This window comes from Ambystoma mexicanum, chromosome 7q (assembly GCF_040938575.1).
Source record: "Ambystoma mexicanum isolate Mex_15411 chromosome 7q, UKY_AmexF1_1, whole genome shotgun sequence".
Taxonomy (NCBI): Eukaryota; Metazoa; Chordata; class Amphibia; order Caudata; family Ambystomatidae; genus Ambystoma; species Ambystoma mexicanum.
In genome coordinates, this window is record NC_090941.1 from 222751216 (window position 1) to 222778608 (window position 27393).

Sequence of the window (27393 nt, forward strand, 5' to 3'; positions counted from 1 at the left end):
GGAAACGGCCGCGCGCATAATGTAACTTCCGCGCTTCCGCGCTAAGGGCCTTTGCTCCAATGAAATCGCATGCGTGTGCTGATGCGCTTACGCACTAAGGCCCTTTCCTTGAATTACACGCTGATGTGTAAGATTTTCACGTGCCAAATCACTCCGTGTGAAGCTGGCCACGCGAAAACACATGGAAGACCACGCTCCTGCCCATAAGGCCGAATTACTGCCCCCCAGATCCCCGAGCACGCTCCCACCTGCCATCTGCTGCTGCCTGGCTGCCCACGTGCCCTGCCATTTGCTGCCTGCACGTTAGCCAGGGGTGTGGTTGCTGTAACCACCCCTGCTGGAACCGAAGACTCCTGACTGGGATTCCAACGCTCCACAGCCCAGCCCAAGGACCCAGTTGCCCACCCACTCCTGCCTCTGGGGTTGCCATGTCCAGCACAACACCATCTGACAGCACTGCCAACCCCCAGCCAGAGAGGCAGAGGGCCACCAGCTTCACTGCCACCGAAGTTGGTGTCCTGGTGGAGTAAGTCCTGGGGCAGTATGATGCCCTCTTTGGAAGTTTGCGCGCCGACAATGAAGGACGGACCAGGATCTGGATGGACATCATGACTGCCATCAACGTGGAGGGGGTGGCAGTCCGTGAGTTATATCATGTCAAGAAGCACTGGGAGGACTTCAGGTCCAGGACACTCAACAAGGCCTGGCACCTCACTAAGGCAGCGGATGCCAAGGGGCGCGAGGGCCAGCTGTCGAACCATCAAATGAGGGTCCTGGAACGCATATGCCCAGCGCTCTACTTCCAGATCCTTGAGAGACAGACACGTCTGGAGTCGAGCGGTAATTGTACATGCATGTTGATAGTACGCTGTGCGTGTCATGGTGTGCCAGTAGTGTGCAGGTTGCACATGTGTTTATGTAGGGCCATGTAGGGATGTGTATGAACATGGGCATGAGGCTGCCACATGTGAGTCCTCTCAGTTGTGAGACACATTGATGGTGTATGTGTTGGTAAGCATGCTGGGCAAATGCAGGTGTGGGAGCACACATGTTTGAATTTCTGTGTATGTACATTGGCATGGTTGTGGCATGGATGGTGGTTCATAATGCATGTATCTGCACTGTGTACATGTGCATGTATGTGTATTTGACACGTGTGCAACTGTGATGCAACATTGATGCATGTGACACTGACATGTAGAAGGATGAATGGCAGATGTGACATGTATGGCGATCTCATCACTGCAACAGTAGGAGGAGATGTAGACATGCATGTATGTGTGGTGGCGTGTGTGCATGTCTAGTGCACTCCTTGTGTTTCATGTGATGTCAGGCTCCCCTTTGGCTGTTCATGCTGTTGTATGTGTATGGATGGTGCTGCCTGGTGCAATATTGCTGTTGAAATGTTCATGTGTGTGAGTTAAAATGACACGTGTGTCGTGGAGTGTGATGCCGTGTCTGTAGTTCAACAATGCCACTCATGTGCAACTGTCATGTGTGTATCAGTCCATTGTACAGTGCCCAGATGCCTGTGTTTTATCTCTCCCTGTCTGCAGCGTCAACTGAAGAAGAGGGCGGAGAGGATGCTGTGGAGCACAGCGGCAGGGATCATCCCGCCAGCCGGAGACGCAAGGCCCGGCTCCCCTCCCAGGTTGTCATCTTGTCGGGGAGTGAGGAGTCTGGTGCCATGTCCCAGGCCGCAGCTGCCGAGGGAAGGTTCAAGAGGCAGAGGTCGGATTTGGACTCCTCGGCTGCAGAAGGGGCAGCTGAGACCGCACAGGGACTGACGGAGGAAGATGGCACAGAGTCATCCAGGTTGGTGGGGGGTTTGGTGGAGGAGGAGGCCGTGCAAGGGACAGACACGGGGTCTGGAGGTGGGGATTCCACTGGTGCTAGTGGTGCAGTGCAGGGGCAGGGACAGGAGGCAGCACAGGCCACCGCGGAGGTGCCTGTGTGTAATCCTGTCCCCGATCCTGTGACTGCATCATCCCGCACCAGCAGGGATGCCTACGTCCAGACCCGTTTTCAGGGAGGGGATCCACTTACAACAACTGGCCTTCCTCTCCCTGCGGATGTGGCTATCCGGGACTGGGTTGAGCCTGTCCTGGGTGGGGTGGGGTGGCGTTGTGTCAAGGGGCCATGCGAGGTGACCTGCAGTCTTTTCATGAGGTGACTGCATGTCATCTCGAATGGCTCGTTGCCCGCGTTGACCTACTGGGACTGCTCACCAGGGCCGGATTCCTCCATTTGCTGGACCTTGTTCCGACCCCCTCCTCAACTGAACCCCCTATGCGCCAGTCATACTCCATGCCATCTTGCCACCCATGTATCACCTGGGTACCCTGTGGAGCTGCCTCTGACCCTTCGGCCAGGCTGGTGGAGGACACATCCCTGCCACAGTTGGGAGTCAGAGCTCCAGCAGGGGTGGCCCCATCAACAACCTCACCCCAGCCGGAGGAGGATGTGCAGGCAGCAAGAGCCAGGGCACAGGCAGAGGCACAGCAGCAACAAGGTTGGAGCCATGATGGCTCGGGGCCTTTGCCATCGGAGGGGCAGGCATCGGCCAGAGGGCAGGAGGACCCAGGACTGGAAGTGTCTTCCGTGTGGCAGCGGTTAGGCCATGCTATAGATGCGGAGCGGCAGCGGGCAGAAGAGGCACGGCTCACAATGTTCAGGGTGAAGAACTCCATGCGGAGGGCCCTGAGGTGGGCCGAGTGCCTCGAGGCAATTCGCAGGGAGTTGGAGGAGAACATGCCGTCGTCCCTACGAAACCTCTGGGCCATGGAAGAGGACAGCCTCCAGGACATTGCGCAGGAGTTCGATGATGCCCTAGCCCGGGACATCCAAAAGTGAGCCGTCGGACTAGCCCGCTGCCGTTGTAAATAGTTTTTCGAGTTACGTTTCCTTTTCGTTTTCCTTTTATTTGTGGTCAATGGACAATGCCACACACATTTGTATATAGTTATATTATTAGGTAGTTTCTTAGGTAGGTTTCATTTGTTTAGTTGGGCTCATGGACCCTTTACATCGTTGGACAATGGATTGATTTATTTTTGGGATTTTTGCACATGGATTAATGGGTTTTTATTTTGGACAATGGATTGTATATAGTTACATCATGGATTCATTTGGATTTTTTTTTTCATTATGGACATGCAGTAATGTTTTTTTTGCTCAGGACAATGTACAATGAACATGAAACAATGGTATTCTTTTTTTTTACCTTTTTTTGGATTTGCGTTGGTGGAGGGAGAGTGTGGACTGTTTTTCTTTCAAATTTTTTTGCATTGCTTATCATTTTCATTCACTCATCTTTTTCACATGCTTTTCATTTCATGTTTGATATTTTGGTATGCTTTCATTTCATTTATTTATTTATGTACATAATAAATTTTCATATTTTAGTTCCATGTGTGGGATTTGCTGATTGGGTTGATTCATGTGAAATTGTGGGTTTACACAAGCAATGCCAACCAGTGTATGTGTGTGATGGACATGTGTTGATGTACAGAGTTTAGTTTTGGTTTGTGTCTTGAGATAGGCATGTCAGTGTGGGGTGGATTGGGAAATAATTGTGTCTCAAGAATGGGGTGGCGTGATATGGTATTTTTTTGTGTAAAAGTTGGCCATGACTGTGCATCTTTATTTCATGTAGGGGGGGACATGAGTGGGACATGAGTGGAGGCCTGCTGGCAGGTGACACTGACTGCTGGGGGGTGGGGCTGCAGGGGGATGTTAGGGAGAATTCTCTGTTTAGGCTGAATTTCCTAACCTAGTGAGTCCCCCAGCAGCTTTGCTGGATTTCTTTAGTTTGTTTTTTTCCATCCTGCCAAGAGTGAGACTCTTTTTTCCCCACTCTTGGACATGAATGTGTGTAATTCCTTTGAAAGTCAATGTGTTCTATGGGCTATGGGGGTCTTTTACTCCATAGGGTCTCATATGTTTTTCTATGTGTGTTACACCGCACCCTCCGTGCCGTAACACTGGTACGTCCTAGCGGACCTCCATCTTAGACTCCATACCCGGGGACTGACTACTGTCTCCCCGGGCATGTAAAGTCACCATTGGCTTTACTAGACCTAAATTTACTAACAGAACTAGTACAAACTGTGTTATTGTGGACGTACTAGTAGGGGTAATTCGATTACTCCTGGATCTGTTATTCGAGGGGGCACTGTCCCGTCCCCCCTCCTCGAGTTTTGGCTGGTGGCAGTGGAAACTACTTGTTATGTTCGACCCCGAACATAACCCTATGGGATTCGTCCCATTGTTAGAGATTGATACTTTTTCTCGTTAATCTCTAACGTACCACCGGTCTACTTATCTTAAATAAGTTTATCGGATGGTATTTTCTGCCAGAACTCGGTTTTTAAAATGGCGTCTGTGTTCGTCTCTGTGACTCCTAAACCAAAGGTCGAGCCCTTTGTTCCACTTTTGGCGGGCTCTGTACAGAGACCTCCAAAGTGGTGCCATTCTGTCTGGGTTATCACAGGGGTGTGGGAGGGGGTTTGGGCACCCTGGACCGAGTTGCCTTGCCAACTCCGGTCGCACTCTGGTGTGATTGGCCCAAGTGGTGAGCCTCCCCGCTCACCACTTAGCATGTGTTGATTGACAGCTAGGCTGAATGAATGGGGGTTTTCTGCATAAAAGCAGGGCTTTTGGAACTGGATCTTGAGAAGTCGCCACAGGACCTAAGAATCCGAAGAGGGTAAAGCTGAGCCGACCTGCATGACGACACCTCCGGTGGAGCCCTGCTGAACCGACTCACTACTTCCCGACGACAGAGGAGATCTCCCTGCCGGAGAGTCTCTTCCCCTGACTGGTGGGAACAACCAGTCCCTTTTGCTTTTTCTTCGCCTCAGGACGCAGTGGTCGAATTGCCCGTGCAGAGCACCTCGGCAACGGGATAGCCACTACCCCTGTACCATGACCAAAAGGTGGTGCCTTGTGACGGAGCACTCCGCGGCTGGTCTCTTCCCTGGTGGTGCACCGGACTTCACTTTTCTTCGACGACGAGATCATCTCTACTCTTGGCAAAGACCCGACGTGCATCCACCACCAGGAACAACTGCCCCCGCCGGAGCTGTCTCTCCACAAACAAGGTACCTTGTCCGCCTGGCTTGCCTTTCAATCGGTTCGAGTGAGGTGTCTTAATCCTCTCCTTTCTGTTGGGTCGCCTCCAAGCTTTCTCACGTATTGTTCTGAACTAGTTCAATCTGCCGATAAGAAGTTGCTACAAAGACTCAAACGCATCTCCAGTAGAGACTTTTTGCGCATATCGCCTTGCCTCTCTCCGAGTGGGCCTGGCCTCTGAACTTTATGATCTATTGTGGTTCTTGCCTTCTTGTCTTGCAATTTTTTTCCCGTGAAGTATTGAACTGTGTTGATTTCTTAACCTACTGATTTTTCTCTCCCGTCCTAACTAATATTAGAGTGCCATCTAGGTTGAGGCATACACCTCTGTCTGCAAATAAGTGGTTCCGGTAGAACCTAGACTTGTCGAAATATTGTTAGGGGGATTGATCGTTTCTTCTTCGTAGAGAAATTGTATTTGATTTGTTTGCCGTGATAGTGCCATAGTGTTTTTAATAGATGTTTCGTTATAAATAAATACCTTAATATCTTTACACTGAAGCCTCGTTGCGTGTTTGCTTGTCTTACTGTGAAGGATTGCCCTATCTTGTATACTCCACATACTGCTTAACTCTTCTTGAGGGAAGTCTGACTGCTCAGCCACAGCTACCAAGTGAATCTGTGTGGTACAGACTGCTACCAAGTGGGTTTACTGCCAAACACCTGTAGTCCTAAATCTTTTGCAGTGGTCCCAGAGGGAACTGCACAGGTTTCCGCCTAACACTGGTGTACAGCGGTGGGATTTGTATCGAGTATACAGTTTAGAGTGCCTTTCGACACTTTAGGATAACTAACCACAAAGCTTAGCACTAAAAAGCAACTTTCAGAAACATGTCTGCGATGGAAACTTACAGTCAAGAGTCCTTGTCAGGTGAAAATACTGAGAGTTTGCGAGCTCTCTGTAGGCAAGAGAATATTCCTGTAAGAGGCAAGAAGTTAGAACTAATTGAGAGATTGCTGGCGAACCAAAGTCTGGGTACTGGTTCAGAGGAACCAATTTCTCCAGCAAATGTAGATAACAGTGATGGTGTTGATCTAAATCATAATTCTGATGATAGCGATGAAGAGGCTGACGAGGAAGGAGAGGCTAACGAAACTGTCTCCCCTGCTCCTCTACCTGCCTTACCAGCTGTGCCTATGGGGCCCATACCCGGTCCCACAAGTAACCCTGCTTATTTTGAACTTGAAAAAATGAAGCTTGAATTAGAATACAAACGGTTCTTGGCTCAATCTGAACGAAACCAAGACCTCGAGTTCAGACGGATGAATGCCCAGGCTGAGCAGAAGCAAGCTGAGTTAAGACTCAGAGAAATAGAACTTAATCACGAGTTGGAAATGAAAAAATTGTCTATGGAAAATGCTTCTCTCTCCTCCGGTTCCTCTAGGAGCTCCAGTCCCAAAAGACCCCGGATGCCGAAGGAATTAGTGGGTATGTATGAACCGAGATTGGATGTGTTGGATTGGTTGAAACTGTTTGAGTGCAATCATGGGCTCCAGGACATCACCGGGAATGATTTACTTCCCTGGTTGTTCTCTAGGCTCCCTCCTGTTGTGACTGATGTGGTAATGGAGTTGGGGGAGGCGGATAAGACGGATTACGAAAGTGTGAAACTAGCTTTGATAGCTAGATTCGGGAAGACCCCTTCCCAGTATCTTAAGAGGTTTAGAACCCTCAAAAAGCTTGATGGTACCCCTTGGGCTACCTGGGTGAGTGAAGTGTTGAAAAACTTAGAGGGATGGATTAAGGGTTACAAAGTAAACACTTATGAGGGTATGAGGAATCTTTTTATGTTGGAGTCTATTTATGATGCCTGTTCTCCTGAGCTCAGACAGCACTTGGCTGATTCGAAGGAATTGGATTCCCAGAAGCTAGCTAAGGCTGCTGACTTATGGGTTGCCAACAGGGCTACTCATAAGGATTCTGGGGCAACTCAGAAAAAGGATGAGGGAAAACAGCCTAAAAAAGACTCAAAAGAGAATTCTAATAACTCAAATTCCAAAGAGGGCCCCAAACAAAACCAGAAGGGTAAGCCACCGGGAAAACCACAGCAGAATAGTGTGTCTTCTGGTGCCAAACCGGAAGGAGGTCAGAACAAGCCACCATTCCAGAAAGCATTCAGTAAATGCTTTGTTTGTATTTCGACTGACCACATGAAAGGAGATCCCAGATGTAAGGGTAAACCTTCAGGGGTCCAGCTTGTCTCCTAAGCCTTCGCTCCAGAGGAGGAAGTCCAAATGGCAAGTGGAAACTTTCTACTGCTAGCTGACGAACCCATTGGAGTCTCAGCCAGCGTGTCTTTAGTATCTCTGGGGTTGTGGGAACAATAGAATTTAGATGTCTATAATTCTATCCCCGATAATACTAAAGAGTATTATAAGGACAGTGTCCAGGTGAATGGTCAGGAAACTCCTGCCATTAGGGACAATGGGGCCAGCATAACTGTGGTGGATAAATCGTTTTTCCAGGCTGAGGATGTTGCTAAGGCACCCAAACGCCTCACCAAGTTAGCTGGAGGGCCTGTGCAGATGCTTCCCCAATTACCAGTTCTCATCCAGTGTAACGACATGACTGTAAAGATACCTGTCAGCATACAGAGTGAGGTACCAGGACGCGTACTGTTGGGTAACGATTTGAAAACTCTCTGAGTTGTATCGCATACTCCCAGACCTCCTAGTAAACGGTTACAGGAGCTAACCAGACCCGCAAGAGAGAGGACCACTCGCGGTACTCTCCAGGAGATGATGAAGAAAGAAATCACTCCTGCTCCACTACTGGAATTGGCGGCCGCTGTCTCCAAGATATCAGAAGCGAAAGGGAAACCTAAGACTTCTATCCCGAAACCAGCAGCCAGCATTCCAGTGCAGCCAACACGGACTTCCCCGCGGTTGTCCAAAGTTACACCCGTAACTCCACCTCCATCCGAGGCTGAGAGGGAGGTACAACCGTGTGTGGTAGAATTAGACTCTGAGGAAGAGCTAATAGAAGGCCAGGAACTCATTGGAGATCTGGATCCTGTTGACCTTCCTGAGCTGCAGTCTTTACTGGCAGAAGGTGGACCCAGCAGGGCAGACTTCAGTAAGGGACAGAGGGAATGTCCAACTCTGGAAGGTCTTCGCTAACAGGCAGAAGCTCAGGCTGAAGGGCAAGAGCCTGGGAAATACAGGTTGCACTGGGAAGATGGCCTCTTCTACAGTGAACCGACCGAGTCTGCACCTGGAGACTACAAACGACTTGTAGTGCCCCAAGAGAACAGACCAAGTTCTTGCAGTTAGCCCACGAGATTCCTTTGGCTGGTCACTTGAGTTTCAAGAAGACTAAGGAAAGGCTCTCTCTCTACTTCTATTGGCCAAAGATGGGGGCCGAAGTGGAAAAACACTGCAGGAGCTGCCACACCTGCCAGACCTCTGGTAAGGTTGGCTCCAAGAATGTGGCACCTTTAGTGCCTCTCCCAGTTGTGGGAGTCCCATTTGAGAGAGTAGGGATTGACATTGTTGGTCCCCTTGATCCTCCAACCTTCTCAGGCAACAGGTTTATACTTGTTGTAGTAGACCATGCTACTAGGTATCCTGAGGCAATTCCTACGAGGATTGTTACAGCTCGGCTGTGGCTAAGGCCCTCCTTGGTATTTTTACTAGGGTCGGGTTTCCTTAGGAAGTGATCTCTGACAGGGGGTCAAACTTTATGTCCCACTACATGAAAGCCATGTGGAAAACCTGTGGAGTTACTTACAAGTTCTCGACAGCTTACCACCCACAAACCAATGGGTTGGTAGAACGGTTCAGCCGAACCATGAAGAGCATGATAGGTGCTTTAGAAGAACCCCTTAAGCGTAAGTGGGACCTTCTACTGCCATGCCTTCTCTTTGCTTATAGAGAAGTCCCTCAGGAGGGAGTAGGTTACTCTCCCTTCGAACTACTCTATGGTCATCCCGTCAGAGGTCCATTGGCCCTGATTAAGGAAGGGTTGGAGAGTGCTCCTTCCCCCAAGCCAGTCAGAGTGACTGACTACGTGATAGGTCTCCGGAGGAGAATGTCGCACATGATGACGGAAGCAAGTGATAACTTGAAAGCTTGACAAGCATTGGTCAAGCACTGGCACGATCAAAAGGCTAACATGGTTGAGTTCGCTCAAGACCAGCTCGTTCTCGTTATGATCCCAACAAGGCAGAGGGCCTTGCAAGACAAGTGGATGGGACCCTTCAGAGTTGTGGGTAAACTCGGAGAGGTCAACTATCTGGTGGACTTGGGCAATCCCAAGGAAGCTCCGACAGTCTTTCACACCAACCGACTCAAAGCGTATGTCTCAAGACCCGATGTAGGAGCGTTGCTTCTAGCATCAGCCGAGGAAGAAGAAGAGAGTGAAGCTCTTCCGGATCTCCTCAGAGGCTTACCTTTAGATGAAAAAATTGAAGGAGTAAATCTCTCCTCCAATCTGACACCCGAGCAACAAGAAGAGTGCAAATCTATGTTGAATCAGTTTGCCTCTCTGTTCTCGCTTTCACCAGGCTTGACCCCTTGGGACCAGCACGACATACTCACGGGTGACTGTCTGGCAGTCAAAAGCAGAGGATACAGAATGTCAGAGAACGTACGAACCCACATCAAAGGTGAGGTCAGCAAGATGCTTGATCTCGGGGTAATAGAGCCCTCTACTAGTCCATGGTCTAGCCCCGTTGTGTTAGTACCAAAGGCCGGATCTAAAGAACTTAGATTCTGCGTGGATTATAGAGCTCTTAATGCAGTCACCAAGACTGATGCCCACCCTTTGCCAAGAACAGATGAGTTGGTGGATAAACTTGGCGCCGCCAAGTTCCTCAGCACATTTGACTTGATGTCAGGCTATAGGCAAATAGCCCTGACAGACCATGCCAAGGAGAAAACTGCATTTTCTACCCCTGTTGGCTTATACCAGTTTAAGGTAATGCCTTTCGGATTGAAGAAGGCACCTGCCACGTTTCAACGGATGGTAAACCAGGTTCTGATTGGGATGGAGGACTTCTGCATGGCATACTTGGATGACATTGCAGTGTTCAGCAGTTCCTGGGAAGAACATGTAACCCACCTGAGAGATGTTTTTGCAGGCTCTTGGACGAGCCAATCTGACCATAAAGGCGAGTAAATGCCAAATTGGACAGAGTAAGGTAGTCTATCTTGGACATGAGGTAGGAGGTGGGGAAATAAGGCCTTTGCTCAAGTAAGATTGAAGCTGTGCAAAATTGGACAACACCTACTACTCAAACCCAAGTGAGAGCCTTCCTAGGCCTCACTGGGTATTACAGGAATTTCATAGAGAACTATGGGACCATAGCTTCTCCACTGAATGTCATCTCCTCGCCCAAATTTGCTAAAAAGGTTAGATGGAACGAGGAGTGCAATCAGGCTTTTGGAAACCTGAAAAAGACTATTTGCCAAGCCCCAGTACTCAGAGCTCCTGATTACCGCCAACACTTCATTGTGCAGACAGATGCTTCAAATGTAGGAATAGGTGCCGTACTCAGTTAACTGGATGGGAAAGGTAGGGAGCACCCCGTTTGCTTCATCAGTCGCAAGCTGAAGGATCCTGAAACAAGGTGGGAAACAATCGAAAGAGAGTGCTTTGCTATCGTGTGGGCTCTGAAGAAGTTTAGGCCGTACTTGCATGGTTCTACTTTCGTCATTCAGACTGACCACCAACCCTTGAGATAGTTAATGCAAATGAAAGGGGAAAACCCAAAACTATTGAGATGGTCGATCTGCCTGCAAGGGTTTGATTTCACCATTGAGCACAGGTCAGGGTGTCACCACCAAAATGCTGATGGTCTCTCTAGGATGTATGTCATCGACTAGAGGTATGAGATTCATCCAGGAGTGGATTAAATCCTCCTGTCCCTTAGTCTTGGGGGGGCGAGTGTTAGGGAGAATTCTCTGTTTAGGCTGAATTTCCTAACCTAGTGAGTCCCCCAGCAGCTTTGCTGGATTTCTGGAGTTTGTTTTTTTCCATCCTGCCAAGAGTGAGACTCTTTTTTCTCCACGCTTGGACATGAATGTGTGTAATTCCTTTGAAAGTCAATGTGTTCTATGGGCCATGGGGTCTTTTACTCCATAGGGTCTCATATGTTTTTCTATGCGTGTTACACCGCACTCCCCGTGCCCTAACACTGGTGCGTCCTAGTGGACCTCCATCTTAGACTCCACACCCGGGGACTGACTACTGTCTCCCTGGGCATGTAAAGTCACCATTGGCTTTACTAGACCTAAATTTACTAACAGAACTAGTACAAACCATCTTATTGTGGACGTACTAGTAGGGGTAATTCGATTACTCCTGGATCTGTTATTCGAGGGGGCACTGTCCCGTCCCCCCTCGTCGAGTTTTGGCTGGTGGCAGTGGAAACTACTTGTTATGTTCGACCCCGAACATAACCCTATGGGATTCGTCCCATTGTTAGAGATTGATACTTTTTCTCGTTAATCTGTAACGTACCACTGGTCTACTTATCTTAAATAAGTTTATTGGATGGTATTTTCTGCCAGAACTCGGTTTTTAAAATGGCGTCTGTGTTCGTCTCTGTGACTCCTAAACCAAAGGTCGAGCCCTTTGTTCCACTTTTGGCGGGCTCTGTACAGAGACCCTCCAAAGTGGTGCCATTCTGTCTGGGTTACCACAGGGGTGTGGGAGGGGGTTTAGGCACCCTGGACCGAGTTGCCTTGCCAACTCCGGTCGCACTCTGGTGTGATTGGCCCAAGTAGTGAGCCTACCCGCTCACCACTTAGCATGTGTTGATTGACAGCTAGGCTGAATGAATGGGGGTTTTCTGCATAAAAGCAGGGCTTTTGGGACTGGATATTGAGAAGTCGCCACAGGACCTAAGAATCCGAAGAGGGTAAAGCTGAGCCGACCTGCACGACGACACCTCCGGTGGAGCCCTGCTGAACCGACTCACCACTTCCCGACGACAGAGGAGATCTCCCTGCCGGAGAGTCTCTTCCCCTGACTGATGGGAACAACCACTCCCTTTTGCTTTTTCTTCGCCTCAGGACGCAGTGGTCGAATTGCCCGTGCAGAGCACCTCAGCAACTGCATAGCCACTACCCCTGTACCGCGACCAAAAGGTGGTGCCTTGTGACGGAGCACTCCGAGGCTGGTCTCTTCCCTGGTGGTGCACCGGACTTCACTTTTCTTCGAAGACGAGATCATCTCTACTCTTGGCAAAGACCCGACGTGCATCCACCACCAGGAACAACTGCCCCCGCTGGAGCTGTCTCTCCACAAACAAGGTACCGTGTCCGCCTGGCTTCCCTTTCGATCGGTTCGAGTGAGGTGTCTTAATCCTCTCCTTTCCGTTGGGTCGCCTCCAAGCTTTCTCACGTATTGTTCTGAGCTAGTTCATACTGCCGATAAGAAGTTGCTACAAAGACTCAAACGCACCTCCACTAGAGACTTTTTGGGACATATCGCCTTGCCTCTCTCCGAGTGGGCCTGGCCTCTGAACTTTATGATCTATTGTGGTTCTTGCCTTCTTGCCTTGCAATTTTTTTCCCGTGAAGTATTGAACTGTGTTGATTTCTTAACCTACTGATTTTTCTCTCCCGTCCTAACTAATATTAGAGTGCCATCTAGGTTGAGGCATACACCTCTTTCTGCAAATAAGTGGTGCCGGTAGAACCTAGACTTGTCGAAATATTGTTAGGGGGATTGATCGTTTCTTCTTCATAGAGAAATTGTATTTGATTTGTTTGCCGTGATAGTGCCATAGTATTTTTGATAGATGTTTTGTTATAAATAAATACCTTAATATCTTTACACTGAAGCCTCGTTGCGTGTTTGCTTGTCTTATTGTGAAGGATTGCCCTATCTTGTATACTCCACATACTGCTTAACTCTTCTTGAGGGAAGTCTGACTGCTCAGCCTCAGCTACCAAGTGAATCTGTGTGGTACAGACTGCTACCAAGTGGGTTTACTGCCAAACACCTGTAGTCCTAAATCTTTTGCAGTGGTCCCAGAGGGAACTGCACAGGTTTCCGCCTAACAGGGGACATGAGTAGGACATGAGTGGGGGCCTGCTGCAGGTGCCCAGCACTGCTGGGGGGTGGGGGTGCAAGGGGACATGAGTGGGGGCCTGCTGGCAGGTGCCCTGCACTGCTGGGGGGTGTGGGTGCAGGGGGACATGAGTGGGACATGATTGGGGGCCTGTTGGTAGGTGTCCTGCACTGCTGGGGGGTGGGGGTGCAAGGGGACATGAGTGGATGCCTGCTGGCAGGTGCCCTGCACTGCTGGGGGGTGGGGGTGTAGGGGGACATGAGTGGGGGCCTGCTGGCAGGTGCCCTGCACTGCTGGGAGGTGGGGGTGCAGGGGGACATGAGTGGGACATGAGTGGGGGCCTGCTGGCAGGTGCCCTGCACTACTGAGGGGTGGGGGTGCAGGGGGACATGAGTGGGGGCCTCCTGGCAGGTGCCCTGCACTGCTGGGGGGTGCATGGGGACATGAGTGGGAAATGAGTGGGGGCCTGCTGGCAGGTGCCCTGCACTGCTGGGGGGTGGTGGTGCAGGGGGACATGAGTGGGGGCCTGCTGGCAGGTGGCCTGCACTGCTGGGGTGTGGGGGTGCAGGGGGACATGAGTGGGACATGAGTGGGGGCCTGCTGGCAGCTGCCCTGCACTGCTGGGGGTGGGGGTGCAAGAGGACATGAGCGGGGGCCTGCTGGCAGGTGCCCTGCACTGCTGGTGGGTGCAGGGGGACATGAGTGGGGGCCTGCTGGCAGGTGCCCTGCACTGCTGGGGGGGTGGTGGTGCAGGGGCACATGAGTGGGACATGAGTGGGGTCCTGCTGGCAGGTGTCCTGTACTGCTGGGTGGTGGGGGTGCAGGGGGACATGAGTGGGGGACTGCTGACAGGTGGCCTGCACTGCTGGGGGGTAGGGGTACAAGGGGACATGAGTGGGGGCCTGCTGGCAGGTGCCCTGCACTGCTGGGGGGTGGGGGTGAAGGGGGACATGAGTGGGGGCCTGCTGGCAGGTGCCCTGCACTGTTGGGGGCTGGGGGTGCAGGGGGACATGAGTGGGACATAAATGGGGGCCTGCTGGCAGGTGCCCTGCACAGCTGGGGGGGTGGGGGTGCAAGGGGACATGAGTGGGGGCCTGCTGCAGGGGCCCTTCACTGCTGGGGGGTGGGGGGAGCAAGGGGACATGAGTGGGGGCCTGCTGGTAGGTGCCCTGCACTGTTGGGGTGCAGGGGGACATGAGTGGGACATGAGTGGGGGCCTGCTGGCAGGTGCCCTACACTGCTGGGGGGTGGGGGTCCAGGGGGACATGAGTGGGACATTAGTGGGTGCCTGCTGGCAGGTGCTCTGCACTGCTGGGGGGTGGGGGTGCAGGGGGACAAGAGTTGGTGATCAGTAGTGTCAGCTGACCTGTGGCTTGGCTGGGGGGCATGCCCATGGTGGATGGGCTGCCTGCGGGACATGACCAGGGGTGCAGGGTAGTCCCCTGTGGTGTGGGCTGTCTGCAGGGGCCGTGGAGGATGTAGAGGGAACACCTGGGAGGACCCACACTGCCAATTCACATGTAGGACTCCCCACACACCCCCGAAATACATGTAGCCTGCTGAACTCGCTTGTGAGACTTCCCGCGAACCCCAGTAATACACGTACCCCACTCGCACAGGCCCTTTCGCGTGTGAAACTTCCCGCCCACCCCCGAAATACACGTACCATGCTGAAATTGCGTGTGAAACTTCCCACAAACCCCAGTAATACACGTACCCCGCTCGCACAGGGCCTATCGCGTGTGAAACTCCCCACGAACCCCAGTAATACATGTACCCCACTCGCACAGGCCCTTTCGCGCGTGAAACTTCCCGCGCACCCCCGAAATACACGTACCTTGCTGAAATCGCGTGTGAAACTTCCTGCGAACCCCAGTAACACACGTACCCCACTCGCATAGGACCTTTTGTGTGTGAAACTTCTTGCACACCCCCGAAATACACGTACCCTGCTGAAATCGCGTGTGAAACTTCCTGCGAACCCCAGTAATACACGTACCCCGCTCACACAGGGCATATCGCGTGTGAAACTTCCCGCGAACCCCAGTAATACACGTACCCCACTCGGACAAGGCCTATCGCGTGTGAAACTTCTTGCGCACCCCCGAAATACACGTACCCTGCTGAAATCGCATGTGAAATTTCCGGCGAACCCCAGTAATACACGTACCCCGCTCGCACAGGGCCTATCGTGTGTGAAACTTCCCGCGAACCCCAGTTATACACGTACCCCACTCGCACAGGGCCTATCGCGTGTGAAACTTCCCGCAAACCACAGTAATATACGTACCCCACTCGCACAGGGCCTATCGCGTGTGAAACTTCCTGCGAACCCCAGTAATACACGTTCCCCAGTCGCACAGGGCCTATCGCGTGTGAAACTTCCTGCGAACCCCAGTAATACACGTACCCCAATCGCACAGTGCCTATCGCGTGTGAAACTTCCCACGAACCCCAGTAATACATGTACCCCACTCGCACAGGCCCTTTCGCGCGTGAAACTTCCCGCGCACCCCCGAAATACACGTAGCCTGCTGAAATCGCGTGTGAAACTTCCTGCGAACCCCAGTAACACACGTACCCCACTCGCATAGGACCTTTTGTGTGTGAAACTTCTCGCACACCCCCGAAATACATGTACCCTGCTGAAATCGCGTGTGAAACGTCCTGCGAACCCCAGTAATACACGTACCCCGCTCACACAGGGCATATCGCGTGTGAAACTTCCTGCGAACCCCAGTAATACACGTACCCCACTCGCACAAGGCCTATCGCGTGTGAAACTTCCTGCGCACCCCCGAAATACACGTACCCTGCTGAAATCGCATGTGAAATTTCCCGTGAACCCCAGTAATACACGTACCCCGCTCGCACAGGGCCTATCGTGTGTGAAACTTCCCGCGAACCCTAGTAATACACGTACCCCACTCGCACAGGGCCTATCGCGTGTGAAACTTCCCGCATACCACAGTAATATACGTACCCCACTCGCACAGGGCCTATCGCGTGTGAAACTTCCTGCGAACCCCAGTAATACACGTTCCCCACTCGCACAGGGCCTATCGCGTGTGAAACTTCCTGCGAACCCCAGTAATACACGTACCCCAATCGCACAGGGCCTATCGCGTGCGAAACTTCACGCGAAGCCCAGTAATACACGTTCCCCGTTTGCCATGCTGGTACAGGGTTAGCGCAGCCCTTTGCGCTGGATTGGGTTTTTGATGGGTTTTCCCTGCGTGAGGGGCGTTCTTGGGGGCGTAAAAGGCGCTGCTGCAGGGTCGCTGCGCCACTGTGCGCCACTGCTGGTTTTGGTAGCTAAAATCCATGAATACGCTGTGCGCGGAAATGGATTTAGCACACACGGCTGGCGCAGAGATTCACACGCGCACACTGTGCGCCAGCCGCGTGCGCCACTTGTGCGCTAAATTCTATGAATTACCCCCTGAATATTATAAGATATTAGATTGTGGCCTGACAGTAGCTATAAAACGAGAGATCCTGGAAACTAGGCATTTTGGTCCATATAGAGATGGCATCTGTTGAAAAGAATTTGTTTTTTTCAATGAATTCCAAGCGAGAATACCTGCAATCTATGCCTTACCAAAGATCCAAAAGAATCAAAATAAACCCCCAGCTCGACCTATTCGTTCAGTTAGTGGCTCTGTGTGACAGCTGATCAGTAAATGTGTTGACAATTTTTTAAAACCAGTGAACATCTTATGTGAATCTTCTCTACAAGATACAATGGCTGCTATACAATGCTTTGAAGATGAAGGTTTTAGTCCTTGTGATGAGTTTCTTGTTACAATGGATATCAAGGCATTGTATACAAATGTACCTTAACAACATGTCATTGAATGTTCCAGAGATTCCCTCACCCACCACCATTTGCAACAAAGGGTCCCTGTGGAATTAATTCTAGATTTGATGTCCATTGCACTAACCCTAAACAATGTCATTGTTGATAAGGCTGTTTAACAGCAAGTATGCAGAACCGCCACGGGCACGGTTTCGCGCAGAATCTGGCCATCATATACCTGGCATGGTTTGAACAACTCTATGTAGTCACCCCAGTTTCACAGTTTTTCAATACATTACAGAAATTGAGAACATACATAGATGATGGGATTTTCATTTGGATGGGTACCCGGGACAGACTGACAGAACACCTGCTATGGATTGATGGAAGAAATATGCACATACAGTTCACCATGACAGCTAGCACATAGGAGACTCAGTTTCTAGATCTCTCTTCTAGACATAAGGAAGGCAAGTTGAGTTGCATCCTTTTTTTAAAAGAATACTGACAGAAGTACATTGCTGCACTTTGAAAGTTACCATCCACTGCCACTTAAACAAAGTCTACCTTAGTCCAATACCTTGGGTTAGGTGCAATTGCTCAACACTGGAAGCTTTTTACAATCATGCAGAAAAAACTTGATACCTACCTCTGCGCGAGGGGGTTCCCTAAGAAAGTAGTAACACAGATGTAAAAAATTGCTTTTTACACCCCTACAGAAACCATACTTATTCCCAGAATACACAACAATGATGAGCAGATAATGGCTTTTGTAACCACTGTGAGGGGTCAGAAGTGTGAGACAGAAAGAAATGTATAGTTTTCTCAATGTTTGCTATTTTATTAAAATTAAAAAAGGGGTGCGATAAATGCCTATCTGTCATTATCCGAACAAGAATGTTCCTACCTAGCAACCTAAAAAAAAGAAAGATGCCATAGTGTCCAAATGTATCTGACCCTCACACTAATACATAGAAACAAAATGTACAAGGTAAATATATCTGATTTCAGTTCAGCAAAACAGTGCAAAAGTTCAAACTTATAATTCCCCCAAAGTACTACTTGTGACCAGGGTTTGGTCCCCTTCCCCTGGATCAATTCAGGAAGTCCTTTGCAAAGATGTTAATTCACCAACGTTCTATTCAGTTCAACACACAATGTCTTTTCCATTCAATATGTCCTTCTACTTCGCAAAGTAAATGTCTTTCACAAAAAACTTGTTCAATGTCAAAGTAACTATTTCCTCCACTAAGTGTTCTTTCCAGGATATAAAGCAGATATAAAGATACCACAATATTCTTCCAATGGAATACCTGTGTCAGGATAGCAGAGCAAATGTCTTTTGTTATGCAACAGTTTGGCAGGATAATAAAGTTAACAGTTTCTTTCCACAACACCTTTTTTGCCACAACCACACTTCTTCAAAATGGTTTATTTCTCAGTATACTCACCTGTCAGGACTTATTACAACTGATCCCTTGCCTGGTTTATTCGCTTACCAGGAGGAAAACTCCTACAACTACAATTGGTCTTTTCTGTTAGTGGCAATGTTTATTCCAGGGTTCACCACATCATTATCCCATGTGAGAAGAGTTGGACAATGGCTTCATCTCTTTATAGTCTATTGACTGTTGGCAAGATGGGTTACAGGCTTCCCCAAGCTGACATCTCAAAAAAGGAGTATTGACCTGTGTTGCCTCTTTACTGCTGCTCGATTGTCTCTTGACTGCTGGGAATGTGGGTTACAAGTTTCCCCAAGTTGATATCTCAAAAAGGAGAATTGCACCCAGGTTGCCTCTTTACTGCTTCTTGATAGCCTCTTGGCTTTTGGCAATGTTGGTTGCAAGTTTCCCTGAGTAGATATCTCACAAAAGGAGAATTGCACCCTTGCTGCCTTTTTATTCCTCTTGTTTGGTATTCAAATGTATCTGCTACTGCAAAATGTTCTGCTCAGAGCACCCTGCAGTTACCTTTTCCTTCAGGCCAACTCACTGGTCTCCTACGGCATCTCCGTTTCACTTTTGGCTGCTGTGTTGGACATTCTGCAGTCTGATCATACCATTGACAGCTCCCATGTAGCTTCCGTTGTCTGCACTGCTTTTCTCTGGAGCTCCACTGGCTCTGCTGAGTCTCTGTGTCCTTACACACACCTGCACAGCTCATGTCAGGTCGGGAGCATGTCTCCCACATGGCTGGGCTTCTCTCCCTATTGCCATCCATGACTCTGCTTCCTACTGTGTGTATTCTGCAAAGCTGCATGCCTTCTTTCCCCACATCGGCATCTGCTGGCACTTCATTTGTGGACTCTCTCCTTACTGTTTCTGCCTCTGCTACTCCTTCCTCCATCTGTGGCTCATTCTGGCATGTAAATGTCCTGTGTAGGTGCCTTGATTCATAAGGACTACACCGCACATTGGTTCCAATAGCACCTCTGATCTTTATTATCTCTTGGTCCCTCTTCCTTGTCCTAGTGCCCAATGTATTATGGATCCTGAAGTCCATAGTGGTTTTGGTTCTTTTACATTCATTTAGTTCTGATTGCTTTGTAAACTGAGAGTTATCATAGTTAGGCAATGTTATATAAATGGTTTGTGATTTAACATTGGGGTTAGGACTTCTACCCAAGAAGAATCCTGATAATCAGAGGATGTCACATTCTGTCACAGGTTTCCCCCCTTCTCACCTGTCTATGTTGCCTGATGTCCTCTTTAGGTGGAGTCTTCTTTTGTATGGTTCGGGACTTAAATAAGCCTGCTCGGCCGTCCTCGGCTTCCAGATTACGTTCAGCTTCGATGTCCAGGATCACGGGAAACTCCGGGAATATTCAAGAAGGAGTAAGGGGGCAAGCGGAAGCGACGCAGGGATTCCGGGAAGTTAGGAAAGAGGGAAGAAGTCGGGAGAAGGGAATCCAGGGGCCAGGGGATAGCAAGTAGCACTAGAGAAGGTTCGGAGCACACGTCTGATCACAGCTAGTAGCAGCATTGAGACACGCGGGGCCGCGGGGGTGTGGCTTCTTTATAGAGGACGCTGCGTAGAACGTGAAGACTGGCGAGCATCGTTCCGATCTTGCTGCCATGTTGGCAGTATTATGGAGTGTAAGGCCCGACGTGTCAGGGACCAGGAGGCCCAGAAGGGGCGAGTTTGATGGTTCATGACACATTCAATCCATGATCCCCCAATGTACAAATCTTATTTTGTCAAGATCACTTTCCAGAGAATGTTCTTTGGGTTGTTTCATGGGAGGGACTTGTGCAGTGACAACATGCCATTAGGTACTTGAGAACTATGGGGTCCTGCTTTTCTCCCAAAGGAGTCACCACTTCCCCTTGACAGACAACTCTTCCCATATGATCCTCCCTCATAATACCAACCCCAGGGTTAGGATCAGATAGCGGCTGGCCACATGGGAGTAGATTTTACCTGGGCTTCAGTGATGACTCTGCAGGATTCATTATACCACTTACTGCTAAAATACCTTAAAATTTAAAACTATGATTAAGAAAATCTGGTCTTAAGGCAGATTGACTCTCCCTCATGAACCTTTTCCATGCATGGCTTTTATGAGATCTAACGACCTCTGCGAGTACTTGGGAGTACTTGGTGCACTCGCAGTTCCTTAAAAGTCCTATGAAGACTACTCTTTGGAATCTGCACCCAGTGTCAGGACAGCATCCCTGTGGTACCTGTACTGCGTATCGGTGCACCAAAAATGTTAAAACAGTGGATATTGCGGGTAAGCCCTAGGAACTGAAACAGTTTTCGAAATTGCAAAACTTCTATTGTAATGTATTGCATCCAGTGCCCATGTGGCAAAACATATGTTGGACAGACCCAGAGACCATTACATAAATGGATCTCAGAACATAGGTCGAGAATACACTGTAAGAAAATGGATGCCCCTTTGGTGGCGCATATTGTCAAATCATTCTCTAGATGAGATTCTGAGGTGGGGTTTAGAAATTAGCAGGCCCCTCCACCGATATCACCAATACTTTGAATCACATAAAGCAATGGTGGACATATAAATTACGGGCACATATGGTGGGGTTCAATGAGGCACTTCTATTTGAGTGCATTACCCTACATAACGCACTAGAGTCCAGCCTGTAGCCTGGCATAATTTGGACAGCCTTTGTGTCCAATCAACTGCAGTGCAGGACACATATATATGGTCTAGGGATCACGGTCATGCCCTATACTGCAATCTTAACCAGTTACTAGTCAGATTTACGTATCCTCCTCGCTATTGGTGCAAGAGCTGGTTGTTATCTATGTCCTTCATCTTATTTTCATCTAGTGGGGCTTTCCAGAATTCATATATAAATTGAGATACCACGCAGCCTCTGGTAATTACTGATGTTGTGTGTAAATGCATGTAGAATCATCTTATATGGCAGCAAGGATAGGGTTTGAGAAATTTCCATAATTAGAAGTCTTCCGCATGGACATGACGCCCAGTTTCAGCACAAAAAGATGACCGGAAAGTGACTGTCTAGTGTTCTCTCACTGGGACGTATAAGGGGAGTATAACTAGCGTATGGTGTGACCTACTGGAAAATAGCTGTGCAACAGGCACAGTTGTGGCGTGAAAGTATCAGTGCTTCCCTGTATGGATAAGATGACTGGTCATGCACCACATGTTTTGTCGATCAGCATGGTTCTCTGAGAGAGAGTGCCCTTATATGCAGCCCTTCACTTGCTTTGTAGATTTGCAAGGGATCTGCCATGCCAAGTTAAAATGCCTACCACGGATCATGGAAAGCTCCATCATAAAAGAAGTTGTGTAAAGCCGCGGTTAAGCCCCAAAGACTATTTTCAGCATATTCCAAGATGCACAATTATACAAAACAAATGGCATTTCATGGTGTGCGGGTGTAAAGGAAACAAGGGGAAACCATGACCCGAGTTGTTCGTCATAAACAGAAGCCTCCTTTGGAATTTCTCCATGGCATCAGATTCAATGTATGACTTATGCTTTTCTTTATTATGTTTTTCTGAAACGTTGATATTCGTATCATGACAATTACTAAGTATTGAATATTTGTCCATTTATACTTATATTATCGTTTGTCATTGAGGTGGTGTGGTTTTTTGCACAGGCACTATTGCACTTTTTGCACATGCACTTTATGTATAGGCACTTTGTTTAATTGTGTATTGGTTCTAGGTGGACCATGTTGCCAGTATTTAGTCTTATCAGACCAGATGTCAGTCATGTACTAAATTGTAAAAGAAAGGTTTGTGGCCACATTGGTTGGACCAGTATTAATACATCTTGAATAGGTGAAAGCAAACTCTATGTATTTGTTGCACTTTATATATTAAATAATATGTATTAGGTTCAGTAGTGTCATTGTTCTGTAATAAATCGGCGAGGAGTTCCACTAGAAGCAACTCATTAAGAATGAATGATCCATGTCAGGTGCACCTTTGGTAATATCTAATTTAATTTTGTCTCCAGCGCCTGACATTTAGGGTATGTCCCTTCAGTCATACTACTAACTGGGTAGTATCTGCGCTGTATCACCAGTCCATTGATGGCCTATTCTGCTTTGTGGTAAGCATTTGCTTTTATATCTGCTTTCCTGGTTCCATATTATGCCTTTGCCTCATTCTACTCGATATAATCTATGTAGTGTTGCTATGAAAAACAATGTTCCTCTTGCATTGACCATGCAATATTGGTCTGATTCCATGCCGTTTCATGAAACAGTCAGAGGCATGCCCACTGACAATCTACATAACTGAAATATTAGAGCCAGACATTCCTTAGAAGGCAAAAATCCAATCTTAATCATAGATTCCTTGATACCCATGAAGGTCCAAAAACATTCCGAGCATGGGTTTACTGTTTCTCCTGATCTGGATCGTCCACTTGAGGAGGTGATGAATTATTCCTGTAACTGTGTCAACGCCTGAAAAACAAAGCCAATAAAGAGGCTCCACAATGTGAGATCGAATCCTTATTGGCTACCCCCTCCCTTTTTGAGAATTATTCTGTTCGATCATCAGTTATAGCTGACACTACCATTAAGGAGAGGGGTGCATCATCCTCTTCCCTCCATGATCATATACAATCGACACAGAATCCACTACTCAGTAGCTCAATTGATGCTGGCCATTTGGGTAAAGCAAATGATGTGGCAATGTATGTGGTTTTACAATCATGAGTGAGACTATATGATATGCTAAATGGTAATCTGAAAACCAATAATTGAACATTGTAAACAATCCTGAAGTCTATTCAAGCCATGCATACAACAGACAATCGACTAACGAGGGTAGGGCCAGTTGCAAATTGGAATGTTGAATGTGCCAATGGTTCATATTACCTACTCAGTCCGTTGCTTCGCCTATATCTTTTGTAGTAGAGCTGAAAATGAAATCCCCCAATAACAAAACCGAGGACCTCTTATGTCATCGTAGTATGATTTGTAGTGTGGATTATTTTTCCAAAAATCATATTCTTTTAGGAGGGGCATGAGAAATCATCACCCCCAATTAGGTGGCGCTCACAAAACTAAAACCAAAAAACAACATCAAAAGAGATACACCACAATGCCCTGTGCACCAAAAAGGAGACAATAGAAGAAATACTTTCAATCTCTAAACTTGGATCACTGTCATATTATGGTCATGCCTGGTGATACACTCGGGAATCAAAAGCAAAAAACAAATGTCGGAAAACGTGCCCTGTGTTATCTTGGATTGTGGGTGAGAGCAATGGCTGTCCATTCCTCTATGAGTATATTTCCCCGTCCGGTTAATAAGTCATCCATGCCTAATCATAGTCCTATTCTATCTCTCAGTGACAAGGTTTCAACTAAGGTAATGACCACTACGATGGTGGAAGAAGACCTTGTGTCTGAGTAAATAACTATCCCTATGGACAGTGGCTGGAGGTAAAAGAATGCCACATTGGCCCTCCTTAAACCATCCTGCAATCAATTCACTGGTTGTCAATGTAGCTATGTATAAATCAGTGATCCAGCGTTCAGTGAAAAAAAAAACAGATTTAATCAAATGGCATTAACTGGAATCTTCATTGACTCGAGAGACATTATTTTGAATAGAGCATCCATACTTTTTTCCGAGATCCCCTGCTACAGCGCCTCCGACCTCGGGATTTATCTCAAGTCGCATTTGTGGATGACCACGGGACTGATCTAGCAGTGGTACATGTTAGAACCAACTTGATTTCTAACTTGATTTTGAATGAGGCTGAATCATTTTGGGGTTTAGGATTTGAAGTGTTTGAATACAATTGGGAGGTGGTTGGTGTGTCTAACCATGACAGAGCACCAATAACTGTCCTTTCACCTGGGGCTCTTCACATTGAGTTATAATGTACCATCTCCTCTGAAGGTAAAAGGGAGGTTGTTTTTGTAAGTGTGGACTATATAAATATTCCACATGATAGTGACTGGTCTTGGCGATCTATTTCTCTTGACAAGTCGAGACCCGCAAATTCTAATTGTGATCTTTAGCTGTGCTTCATTTAAACTACTCTCATGTAACAGTAGAGGCTACTCAAGTTTTTTTGCATCCCCAAAATGACTCTCATGTGTTATCTCATTTTGATGTTTTTCCACTACAAGAGGTTTGGCTAATGGAGGTACTGACTCTAGATGATAGAAGAGTTGCCCATTGGGAGGAATTTAATGGGAATCAGCAACTCCTTCTGTCCTCTAATAGAAAGGTAGGAGTCAAATTCAGAAGAAAACTTGGCGGTAAGACTCTCTCGGCCTGTTAGGAGAAATGATACAGGTGTGCGCATTTTACGGATTGATATTTATTGGAATGTTAACAAGACTGTGGAACAGGATTTCTTTAACGCTCTTGATAAGATTGTGAATGAATGGCATGGTGCATTTGGTCTGGATATGATTCATCTAATGGGTGACCTGAACTGTTTCATTCTGGATTTCATTGACAATAATCAAGTACATGAACCGTTAAGGGTGAACAATGTGTACAGTAAGAGAGGTTTCAGATAGGCTGAAGCCATTCAATTTTGGCCCTTTCACAAATTGAATGATAACATGCAAGGGAACAGAAGCAGCTGAATGAGCAGGAGCTCTTCCTCCACTGCTGGAGCAGTGGCTTAATCATCGGATGGCATCCCCCAACACGGTAAGCCTGTGCGCTTATTGTTGGACAACCTGGTCTAAGAGGTGAAAATTACCAAAAGTAGCAGATTGATCGCTATTTTAAAAGTCATGTTCCGGCATTACTTTGCATCAGAGCGACAGCAACATTGTGTGCCGATCACATCAACTGATTTACCCTTTTTCGCTATGGCGTGCCTGTGAAACCACAAGGGTTTTGTTTTGCAAATGGCCGCTCTGTAACACCTAGGTGTTTTACTTCCCCTGAAGCCAATCAGCCCGGCAAGGCTGCCACAGGATTGGCTGGAGCCATCCTCATAGCTGCATGCCTATTCGCTGGCAGGTGAGGACAGAAGGACAGTCTCCGGCATACTCGCCAAAATATGAACCTTGCCACAGCACCTTTTTATTGTTCACCGAAAGCCTGTAATTAATATCAAACTTTGTCACCCATTCCTTTGTTGACATTTCAGAGCAGGTCCGCTCATATGCTCCTGATGCTAACGCGCTGTAATAACCATCTTCATGTCTTTGCAATACTCGCACCGCACTGATGCTGTATGTATATATTTTGCGCAAAACGTTTATTTGTACCTAGCATATGCCACTCAGGAACTCTATGTACTAACCTCGATTATATTTTGCCTTTGTATGATTCGGAATTTGCATCCTGCGCTTTTCTGCTAGTAAGTAGAACACTTGTAGCAGTTGACTAGTCCTGAGCACTGTTTTATGTCAGACAGCAAATACTTTCATCCAGTTCCCTGCACTCTGACTGTAAGCGGAATTCCCGCACTTAGAAACCAGCGCCTCCACCTTTGTCCGATCTTCCACCTGATCCTAAAATGGTGACTGCAACGCAGACTTATAACGAGGCAGCATTCTCGTTGCTAAGTAACCAAGGTGCCATATAACCCTCCCAGGCCAACGCCTGGCGATAACTGCCCTATACACTTAGGCCAGTCTGACCGTGTTGGTGATGGTGTGAGACTCACACTGACCTCCTTGGTGGCAAGTGTGCAGCCTATGCACCTCGCTGAAGCACAATTAATTACTGGTACTATATTGTGTCGCACAGACCCACATGCCATCCCGCCCAGCCTGCCTCAATAGCCCTCTGTTAGTGTGCCAACTCATGCACTACAGCCAATTGACCATGTGCCACCTTGCGTGCATTGACTTATGCTCATCTGTAACCATAGCCAGACATGAACTGCATTTGATCTCACGCTGCTCCTAAATCTGTATTGTGGTTAACTCTTACGACGCATCTAGCCTTGTATAACAGAAGGTCTCAATGTTTGATATTAGCCTCGCATTGCAGTAATTTCTCATGTTGTATTCAACACAGCTGACTTTTGCAGCTAATAATCTGTCATAAGCTACCTTCACCAGCATTGAGTTATGTTCATACTGTATTTGATTCTTACGGGCCATCTAGCCTTGTACAGTAGAAGGTTTCCATGCTTTCTACTAGCCTTGCTCTATAAGAGATTCAGGATGCATTTATTATAGCTAGTATCCTTGCAACCTCTAGCGTCTCTATTGTAGAAGGATCCCATACCAGCTCATTTGCAGCAGATTTCCATGCTGCATCCATTGTAGAGGGATTTGTAACGTATTTAGGTATGGCACTAGGCTGCCATCTAGAGTACCTATCACAAATAACAAAATTAGGTTACCAATCTATCACACCATACCATTACATACTTATGGTCTGCCCCTGGCTATACCTAAGATTGTATTGTTCACCCTATTCCAAACATGCTACATGACCTCACAAAGTTTGTTGCCAAATTACTGTTACTCTGTATCACAATCACTTGGTTTCCCCTTAACCTTACAGCAAAGCTTATGGCTACACCTACGCCAGTTTGGGGGGGAGGGCTCAGACTTTCCCTCAATATGAATTGCCTGCCCTCCTTGACTAGAAGAATTCTACCTCTTCCTAGCCAAATCTTCCCTACGCAATTCCTAACACCTCTCCAGTTTATACAGGACAGAGCACCACCGGTCCCACGGACCACCGAATCCCCTCCTGAACCCATGATGCCAATCCAATGCGACATTTTGATGCCAGCCCAATGGATCCAGAAATTCGCAATGAGACCTGAACCGAAACAACCGTGCCCTACTAGCATAAACAATCTCAGACTAGGCCCAGATTTACTAAATTAACATCATCTACAAATAATATGTGTAACAATCTGTCACCTCTTAAATTGCAAATAAAAAACACTAAACTCACACCTACTGCGGAATCTAGTGCCTCATCCCACTACCGTGACGGACCTAACACAAATGTAGATAAGAATCCCCATGAAATCAAAGG